This window comes from Mandrillus leucophaeus, unplaced genomic scaffold (genome assembly GCF_000951045.1).
Source record: "Mandrillus leucophaeus isolate KB7577 unplaced genomic scaffold, Mleu.le_1.0 Scaffold87, whole genome shotgun sequence".
Lineage (NCBI taxonomy): Eukaryota > Metazoa > Chordata > Mammalia > Primates > Cercopithecidae > Mandrillus > Mandrillus leucophaeus.
Window position 1 is genome coordinate 3,693,258 of NW_012109474.1, and position 10,295 is coordinate 3,703,552.

Consider the following 10,295-nt stretch of genomic DNA (forward strand, 5'->3'; position numbering starts at 1 on the left):
CACTGTTCTAAGGGTTATTGGTTATTATGTATCATGCCATATAATAGAGGCCTTATCTAATGTAGTTCAATTCTTTTCAATAAAGAGGAACTAATACATGTGTAATTAACATGGCAGAACTTTTCGTATAAGTAATTTCATAAATTAGAATAAATACCTCTTTTTTCAGACCTCATATCCAATCTGGTTATTATATTAAGTTCATCTTTTGAAGCATGAAACCTCAAATTCTTCTTTTTCTAGTGTGGCTAATTTATATACCAGAACTGTGGGTAGCAGAACTGCATTACCCACGAGAGCTTCCCAGCCTGCTACTTGGGCAGTGCCTGGTAACCACCAGCCGGGGAGGAAAATGGCAGAGGAGGATTCAGTTCAGGTGGACTTGGTGCTTATGTAATTTGATGGACCCTCTTTAAAGAAAAGACAAAATGACAAGGGGAGCACATTGCTAGGGCACCTCCCAGGCCTTGGAAGGGTCTGGTGAGGACAAATGATGGGCTCTGAATTTAAGTTTCATTAGCTTCGTGGGAAAACAGCCTTTGGGAAAGGTTTTGAGGAACGACTGGACAGCTGTGTCTGCAAGAATAGAAAATTAGTCCTACCTATGACTGATAGGAGCTAAGAGAAACTTCTCAAAGTGTTGACTTAAATTGAGAGCACAGATCAAAATGGAATTGTTAAATCCGGGGTGACCTGTACTTCTGTTAACACCTACCCTCAAAAGTAAGAACTTCCATATCGTCTGCAACCCCAGGTCCACGTTAGCAGCATCATAGGTGAAATGAGGGGCAGGGTTCATTCCGGTTTAGCAGGAGGCTCTGTGTTCCACTAGTGGGTAGTAGTAACTTACTGCACCTTATAAACGAGGTTGGTCAGTGCTGAAGTTATTGCCTCGGGAAGTGAATGAAACTCTTTTTCAGGTCACTCTAATGGTATTTGAAGAGTTTATAATAGGAGTACATTGATTCAAACTTTTCTCTTGGAATACCTGAGCCTGGGATGAGACGTCCTTGCATTAAAACTGGCCAGGCAGGAAATACTTGCCCCCTTATTTTGGGGGGACAAGTAATTTAAGTACAGTCATGTGCTACATAATGACATTTCAGTCAATGAAGGGCTGCATGTGGGACTGTGAAACTGTAAGATTATAATACTATATTTTTCCTGTACCTTTTCCATGTTTAGACGTATTTAGGTGTACAAATACCATTGTGATACAATTGCCTACAGCGTTCAGTACAGTAGCATGCTGTACAGAGTTGTAGCCTAGGGGCAATAGGCCATACCATACAGCCTAGGTGTGTAGGTTTGTGTAAGTATGCTCTATGATGTTCCCATAACCAGGAAATTGACTAATGATGCATTTCTCAGAGTGATGTATGACTGTATGAATTTAAGAACATAAGATAATAAGGCTTTACAAATGAAACTATAATTCAGACTTCTCATTAATTCATCTTTTTCCTTAGTTTAGATCACCTTAGCTTCAGTGAGGAGGACAGTGTTCTAATTGTTGCTTTAGTGTAGAAGTGTTAACTATAAATGCCTGGCCCTGCACAAGACTGATCTGGCAATATATCAATGTCTAGATTTAACAAAAATTAAAAATAAGAAATAAGAAATATTCTACATGAAGATTTGCTGTGGTAGAGATTTCCTTTAAAGCATTGCTCGTCTTTCATTTGTATTTAAACAGGTTTGATTTGTATAAAATTTTTCGAGTTGAGACCTGTTTGGAGATTTTGGGTCAAATGTGCACACAGTCACAGAAATTAGACCTGAAAGAGATTTTAGGGGTTTCTGGACAGCCCTGCTTGCCCATTGAATAATTAGAGAAACTGAGGCTGCGAGTGGTTAGATGGCTTGCTAAGGTCACACAGAGATCAGCTGGGAGGCTGGGGCAAGGAGCCAGGAGCTCACCCCATCCCCTTGTCACTCAGTGCTGCTGGGATACCGTTCTTCTGTCTTCCTGGTTGTAGAGTGTGTCGGTGTAGGGAGACTAGGCAGGAAAAGGGTTTGATAACTTGTCTCATTTCCAGGGCACTGATCCTCAGAGAACCACTCATTAATTCAAACTGATTACATCTATGCCAAAGGTGTGTGTAAACACAGGCAGTATTGAAACAATCACAGAAAAACTGAGACAGTTTGATTGGTGGAATGAGATTATTTTATAAAAACTTCTTTTATTGCTTTTTTGTATCATCTTTACAGTAAATAACTAGAATGAAAACAATTTGTCTATTTAAAAAAGTAATATGTATTCATTATGGAAGGTGGCAAGAATAATAAACACATTCTACCTGTGATCCTTTGATACTTTAATCTCAATCATATTTTGCTATGTTTATTTTTAGTGTGTTTTTAAGCTCATTTTCAAACTCATTTGAACAATTCAGACCATATTGTACATACAATTTTAATTGTTCTTGCCTTTTTTATTAGAATAAACAATGTATGTGTTATTGTGAACACAATTTTTGTGAACATAAACTCTTTGTGAACATAATTTTTTTGTGTCTTTCCACAATGTCAGAGTTTTATTGATGCTATTTTTTTTTTACTTTAAATTCTGGGGTACATGTGCAGAATGTGCAGGTTTGTTACATAGGTATACATGTGCCATGGTGGTTTGCTGCACCCATGAACCTGTCATCTACACTAGGTATTTCTCCTAATTCTCTCCTTCCCCTAACCCCCACTCCCTGACAGGCGCCGGTGTGTGATGTTCCCCTCCCGGTATCCTTGTGTTCTCATTGTTGTGAACATAATTTTTAATGGCTGCAATCCTTAGAAGCTTGTTAATTTACCACAACGTTTTGCTATTAGTGAACATTAAGTTTGGTCCTTATTTCTCCCTGCCATCACTGCGTGAGCAACTTTGTGTCTGTGCTTTTTCTACAATTTGGATTGTTTTCTTGGTATACATTCCCAAAGAGTGAAATTACTGAGCCAAGGATGTGTGTGCATTGTGTTCAATGGCTTTACCAAAACGGTGTACCAGTTTACCTTATATTGATAGCATGCTACAAATGATGGAATTTCACCACACCATTGATAACATACTTGTTTTTGTAATTACTAATATGACAAAGTAAAGGTGTCTTTATTGCTTTCATTTACATTTTGCTAACCAATACGGCTAAACATTTTTCTATAGGATTTTTTTATAAAACTTTCTGTGTGTGTGAGTGTGTGTGGTGTCTTTTGTTGTTGTTGTTTTGGTGAATTATCTATTTGAGTGTAGTTTTTTTTTTTAAATAACCTTTCTATAGAAAGTCATTTGTCAAAAGGAAAAACAATAACCTCTGATCTCTTAGGTATAGTGGCTATTTTATAAGGAATTCCATTCAACCCTCATGTTCCATGATTCCAACATCTCCAGTGCCATGTTTCAGGCTAAACATTTTGTTCTTAGTCATAGAGCTGCTTGTTAGTTCCTGAAGCAAGCTTCGATGGAGAGACAGTTGACAGCATTTTTTCTTTTTCACTGGTACGTAAAATAATAGTGCTTCATATAATTAGTGATATTTAACATTTCAGGACATTTGATAATTTGAGACTTTGGATAATCATAATACAGATGATGAGTTCAAGAGAGAATTTTTAATTAACTTCTTAAGGTTTTCTGGGGTATCAGCAATAGTGGGTCAATTTTGGGGCCTCAGATTTTCTGGATCACCCAGATGACATGAAGCCAGACTAGTTTACTTTTTGTTCTCTCTTACTTCTAGGGTCTATCAGGGGGTGTCCAAGGGAGAGAATACAGTCATGGGTTCTTAGTTTCTGATTCTGGTTGGGCCAGTAAAGCCCCTTCCTCATCCCTCTTTTCCACTTATAACTAGAGACAGAAAGTAAAAACCATGGCTTCAGGCTGCTAAAAGCCTAAAACGAAATGAAACAGAACAACAACAACAACAAAATAAGGTGGGTTGGACAAGCTTGAAGCTCTTTGGGGTCCTACTCTAAGTGTAAAGTGGTTTACCAGGCCTTAGAGAGGCCCTGGCCTCTTGATTCCAGGAGGCCATCAATGCGCTGCTCAGCTTCCTAGCTTCCTGTTTTGGATTGACAAGCCCCTCCAACTGGGTAAAAGTGGCCCCTAGTACTGAGGCCCACATGTCTAGATCTATTTCTTTTCTCACATCTTAAACCTGAAATTCCTCCCTATCTTGTTAGCTTTGTGGTGCTTTTAGGAAGGTTTGTCATTTGTTGTTAACCTCATCCAGCTTTCTTTGTTGTGTTCACTGGGAAAGTTGGCTCAAATTACCCAGTTCACCACTGCTGGCAGGAGGTGGGACCCAGTCAGATCCATCTTAGAGACTGACAGGAGAGAAACACAAGTGACCAGCTGCTCTTTGCCTGACTGTGCCTAGAGAACTTTATCTACTCCCAACACAACACCCTAGTTGCAGCTGGAAAGCAGAGGTTAGGATGGATACATTTCCCCTAACTGGACATAGCCACATGTAGATGTATTTCCTTGCATAAATGAGACTAATTCCTCAGGCTGTTCCTAATAAGGCAGGTGACCTGGCTGAGAAGGCAGTCACAGGAGTGCTACCTGGAGCCCCATCTCTAACCTGCTTCTTTCTTCTCACCTATACTGTCCTGCAAAAGATGAGAATTTAGTACCAAGGGAAATGTTGAGGCAGGAAGATGCTTTCTCTTTCAGCAGCTGTTAAGAAGTAAAAAATGTAGGCTGTATTTTCGCTTGGCAAGTTCCTTCCATTCAAACTGGACCCCAAAATGTTCATGTTGAAGGCAGAACTTCTCTTCCATGACCCAGACAATTCCTTGTAGAGGCTGAACCATCAGGTCCAGACTAAGAAGTCAAGATAGCCTTTCCAGAGGACTCTGCTTGATGCTAAGGTTTGGAGCTTTATGATAGTTTCTGGCTTTTAGAAGCTGCATGCTCGACCACGTGTTCTTGGGATCAGCAGCCACATCTATTTTCCCCTTACTTCCTCCAACTCTTCCCCCAACTTTCAAGAAGCCAGAGAAGTCTACAGAAAGGAAAGTGTATTTCCTGAGTTTGAAAAGGTTGGACAAAGGGAGCCTGAGTGGTGGGAACTCCTCATCCTCCACCTTACCGCAGCCTCCATTGGCTTTTGGGGTGTGGGAGTGGGGTGGTGGTGGCTTTTATTTTTATTTTTGAATACCTTTTTCCCTGGAAACCTTAGAGCTGAGCTATCCTCTCAGAAAATCACTGTCTGCCCAGGGAACCACATTCTCTCCCCTCACCCTTCAGGCATGTAGTCATTGGGTAAAGAGAAGGAAGGTGTGGGTGTGCCCCTCTGGAAAGGGCCCTGTCTTAGGGGGAGGTATCCCCACTGACTTTCTGGAGACCGCCCTATACCATGGAGCCTTTTATGTATTCCACAATAATTTATCATGCTGATTTTTAATTTCACAATATTTCACACATAGGAAGGACTATAGATAGTCTACCATATTGCTAGAAATAGAAATCCTCCAATTAGATTTCAGTAACTGTCCATAAAAGAACAAATCTGTAACCCCACTCCCAGGTAGTTCTAGACTGTGGCCAATCCTTTGGAAGAAACGATAAATGACTTAATTAATTTTGAAGAGGCAAATTTTCTGTTCTCCTGGAAAATGTGCCCTTCCGTGATTATTTTTGGAGGCAGAATGGTCAGAAAGCCCTACCAGCCATAAGAATTTATGAACCATGACATTTGAAAACTTTCAGCCTGAGATGAAGTAAATTAATTCCTCTAACATGATTCACTTTAGGTACAAGCCCAAATTTCTTTTATCAGTAACTTGGGCTCTTAAGGTGATTTTTCTAAAGAGGTATAGTTATTTGAGAACCATCAGGGCCATTTACTGTATTTCTTTTGTCAAATTTTCCATTTATGTGGATTTGAGTTTTTTCCAGTTATTTCAATACCATCTTGTCTGCTAATAAGAGATAATGTGCTGCCTTTTCAATAACATATGTGAAAGCCGCAGGGAGTTCAGACAAAGTTAGCTGAGCAAATTCCTGTACTTATCAGAGACCATGACATCACCTTCAGTATGCGGTGGGCTTTTTACCAAGTGTCCAGAACCTTTAAAGAACTCAGAATGGTGAAGTATTATAGCTCATTCACTAGAAAAAAAGGAACAGAGAAGTTCAGAAATCTGAAATGATTTTATTTGTAAGAGGAGAATAAGGAAGATGATTACTGTAAATCACATAGGAAGAGAAGGTGAGAAATATGTAACAGTGGTGGACTGCTTGAGCTTTCCAGATCAGAGGCGAAAAAATGAAAAATTTCTTATGAATTATTATGAAGTTTCAATGCCTACAGTGTAGGACTCGAAGAGGGCTTTAACGACCCAGCCATCTGCTGTGTAATAAAGCCAGTGAAATATGTGCCATCAAAATGACACAGAGAAGAACGTTAGTGTACACGGAATAGGAGCGAGAATTTTTTACAGCATGAATGAGACTATATCTAGTAAGTAGTTCTGGGTATGTTGTGGCCTGACTAACTGTCCATTTTTCTATACTTTACTATTTTCTTGAGTTGAATGGAGACTAAGGACAAAAGAAAAAAGACTCAGGTCGTTCTTAAGTTTGTTGGGTGATTCCTAAGTGATAATGCTCTCAGTTGAAGTACTTTAGTTAAAAGCTCAAAGTCTTGGTTTCCAAACGTCTATACGCTTTCATTTTTCAGAAGTTATTCAGTGAATTTGTTAATTCTGAAACCTCTCCTTTCTTATGAGCAGTCTTTCTTCTGAGATTCTCATAAGATTCTCAATGTTATGAAATGAGAATGAACTAGAGGCAGTAAAAAATATCCATTGGCTTTTCTTTCCGGTTTATTCAGAAGCAGATCCCCAGAATAAAAAATCTATCCACCTTTTATGTGCTGAATTTTCTCCCTTCATTAACCAACAAACAACAGTGTTTTACTCTACAATTTGAGTTCAGGATTTGGCTTCCATAATATATTAAATAACCTTCTAATTTTCTCTTCCACCTCTGCTATTGATAATAAATAATAATCGCATTATTATTTAATTATCACCACCAAAAGCATTGTCAGATTTCAGTAATCTAAAACTATGTTGCCTTAAACTTAGATTATTTGAAATAAGATCTTTCCTCTCCAGTAATGGATACCTAGAAAAGCAGGTGTATAGCTGTCGATACAGGGGACACATGCAGGAGCATGTGCAGTTACGATTACGGGGCAGTCATAAGCTTTTTTCCTAGAAGGACACACAAGACATTGTTAGTAGTGATAAAGTAAGAAGTGATTGAGGATTGGTGTGAGGGAAGGGATTTGTTAGTTTATATTTTACTATTTGATATTTTAAATAATCATACTTAAGTAAATAAGGAGAGAATTAAGAAGGTGGAGAAAAAAGAAGCCACAGTTTATAAGATCCTCTTGTGAATTTAACCTCTAGACCAGGGGTCCCCAATCCCTGGGCCACAGGACCAGTACCGGTCTGTGACCTGCTAGGAACCAGGCCGCACAGCAGGAGGAGAGCAGTGGGCAAGCCAACAAAGCTTCATCTCTCCATACAGCCGCTCCCCATTGCTTGCATGACTGTCTGAGCCCGCCTCCTGTCACATCAGTGGCGGCATTAGATTCTCATAGGAGCACAAACCCTATTGTGAACTGCACATGCGGGGGATCTAAGTTACATGCTCCGTATGAGAATCTAATGTCTGATGATCTGTCACTGTCTTCCATCACCCTCAGATGGGACTGTCTAGTTACAGGAAAACAAGCTCAGAGCTCTCACTGATTCTACATCATGGTGAGTTGTATGCATCTCCCACACCCACCCCTGTACACGGAAAAATTATCTTTCATGAAATTGGTACCTGGTGCCAAAAGGGTTGGGGACCACTGTTCTAGACTACTTTCTCATTAGAAATTCTGGTTTTTATTCATCATCAGACCAAAATCTATAGGAACATGGTCAATATAGTTCACATATATCCTCCATGGTTTTGTGTAACTTATATTCTGCAGCATTTTGTAAAGTCCTCTAATACCAATGTCTTCTTTGAGCCTCCTAGTGGCGCTGTCTGGTATTTTGAGCCAGTATTGTATGATTTCCATTTTACAGAGGGGAAAACTGAAGCTCGGGGAAGATGTGTGGCTTGTCTTAGATGATATAGTTACTACCTAGTTCTCTAGTATTCCAGGACTAGAAGCCACTTTTGATTCCACATCGGTGTTGTTTTATCCCTGGTAAAAAGAATTTTGCTCTTTATTCTGGACATTCTTTTTTTAAATACTCCAAGCTACCTCCTCTCTGGTTTTGTGTCTTTGCATCTATTTCATTCTGTCTTGAATCATGGTTAGATGATTGTTTTCCTCATTAATTTCAGCAATATAGGCTGTCTCTCTTTTTGTAGCCTTACTGTGTCTAGTACATTATGGCATATATATTCGTTCCTTAGTCTTTTCTTTTATTGAATTGGATTTAAGGTATTTTCTCCCAAATAATTATACATTTCTAGGAAAACAAAAGGAAAAAACGAAGCCCTTTCTATAAGACTAATGTCATTGTTCACAAGAGAATTAGAATCACATGGGGTTTGAGTCAGAAGAAAATCATCGAGAGTATTTATTCTCTTGTTTTACAAATGAGGAACCTGAAGATCAAATAACTTCTGAAGGTCCCACAGGAAATTAGAGGTGACACGGTATACAGAGCCCAGTTCTCCTCACTTCTAGCCAAGCCCTCCTGTTGCTGCAACAGTTATTACAGAGATTGGCAATCAAGTTTTAGATGAATGGTCAATGCTGCAAAAATCAGGTCATGCTAAATTAAAACTACAAATGTAAAGAGAGTTTTAAAACTCTCAAAAAGAAAAGGCTGTACCGAGCTTATTTTTCCAAGTTTTAATGAGTGATTTTGCAGCTCTACCTCCTCTTAAAGCAAACCTGCTGTATAAACATCAGCATGTCCACAAAGGAATTCACAGCAGGAATCCTTGTGATGATAAGTATCCACACCAGGTGCGTTTGCAATAGAGAAAAATCACCCTCACTTGTTGGGTAAATCCAGGTGCACAGCATCAATGTGAAAGGAGGGATTAATGGTAATTTTTACCTCACCTGCAGCCTTCTTAAAATAGGAGCTGTTTCTGACCTGGTGAGTGAACTCCTCCTTCAGCAAGGAGCAGAGGCCATGGATGTGCTGTCTAATATTCATGGGTTGGAAACCTAATTCCTAATGCAACAGTGTTGGGAAGTGGGGCCTTCGGGGAAGTGTTTAGGTCATGAGGGCTCTGTCCTTATGAATAGATTAATGCTGTCATAAAATGACTTAATGGAAGAAGCTTAGTCCCTTTCTTGCCTTTCTGCCTTCTGCCATATGAGGACATGAAGTGTCCTCTCCTCTGGAGGATGCAGGGTTCAAGGTGTCACCTTGGAAGCAGAGACTGGACCCTCACAAGACACTGAACCTGCCAGTTCCTTGATCTTGGTTTTCCAGAACTGTGAGAAATAAATTGCTGTTCTTTATATGTGACCCAATCTCAGGTATTCTGTCTTAGCAGCACAAACGGACTAAGACAACACCTCAGTTCCTAAATTCACTCCTAGGCACCTGAGTGCTCAAAAGCTATTCCCAGTTTTTAAACATGCTGAGAACAGAGAGCTGGAAAGGCTTATTTTTTATTTTTATTTTTCTCTGAAGCCACCCCAAGGAGAAACAGCAAAAGGAATTCCAAAGAGGGAGACACTATCAAAAAGTGTAAGGCAAAGATTTCATGAGGAAGATGCCAAAAGCAATTGCAACAAAAACAAAAATTGACAAATGGGACCTAATTAAACTAAAGAGCACTGCACAGCAAACAAAACTATCAACAGTGAAGAGACAATCTACAAAATGGGAGAAGATGTCTGTAAACTATGCATCTGACAAAGGTCTATCAATAACATCCAGAATCTATTAGGAACTTAAATGAATCAACAAGCAAAAAAGAAACCCATTAAAAAGTTTGCAGAGGAGATGAACAGATACTTTTCAAAAGAAGACATACACGTGGCAAACAAGCATATGAAAAAAAATGCTAACATCACTATTCATTAGGAAATGCAAATCCAAAGCACAGTGAGATACCGTCTCACACCAGTCAGAATGGCTATTATTAAAAAGTCAAAAAACAACAGATGCTGGTGAGGTTGTGGAGAAAAGGGAATGCTTATGCATTGCTAGTGGGAATTTAAATTAGTTCAACCATTGTGGGAGACAGTTTGGTGATTTCTCAAAGAACTCAAAGCAGAATTACCATTTGACCCAGCAATCCTTTTTTT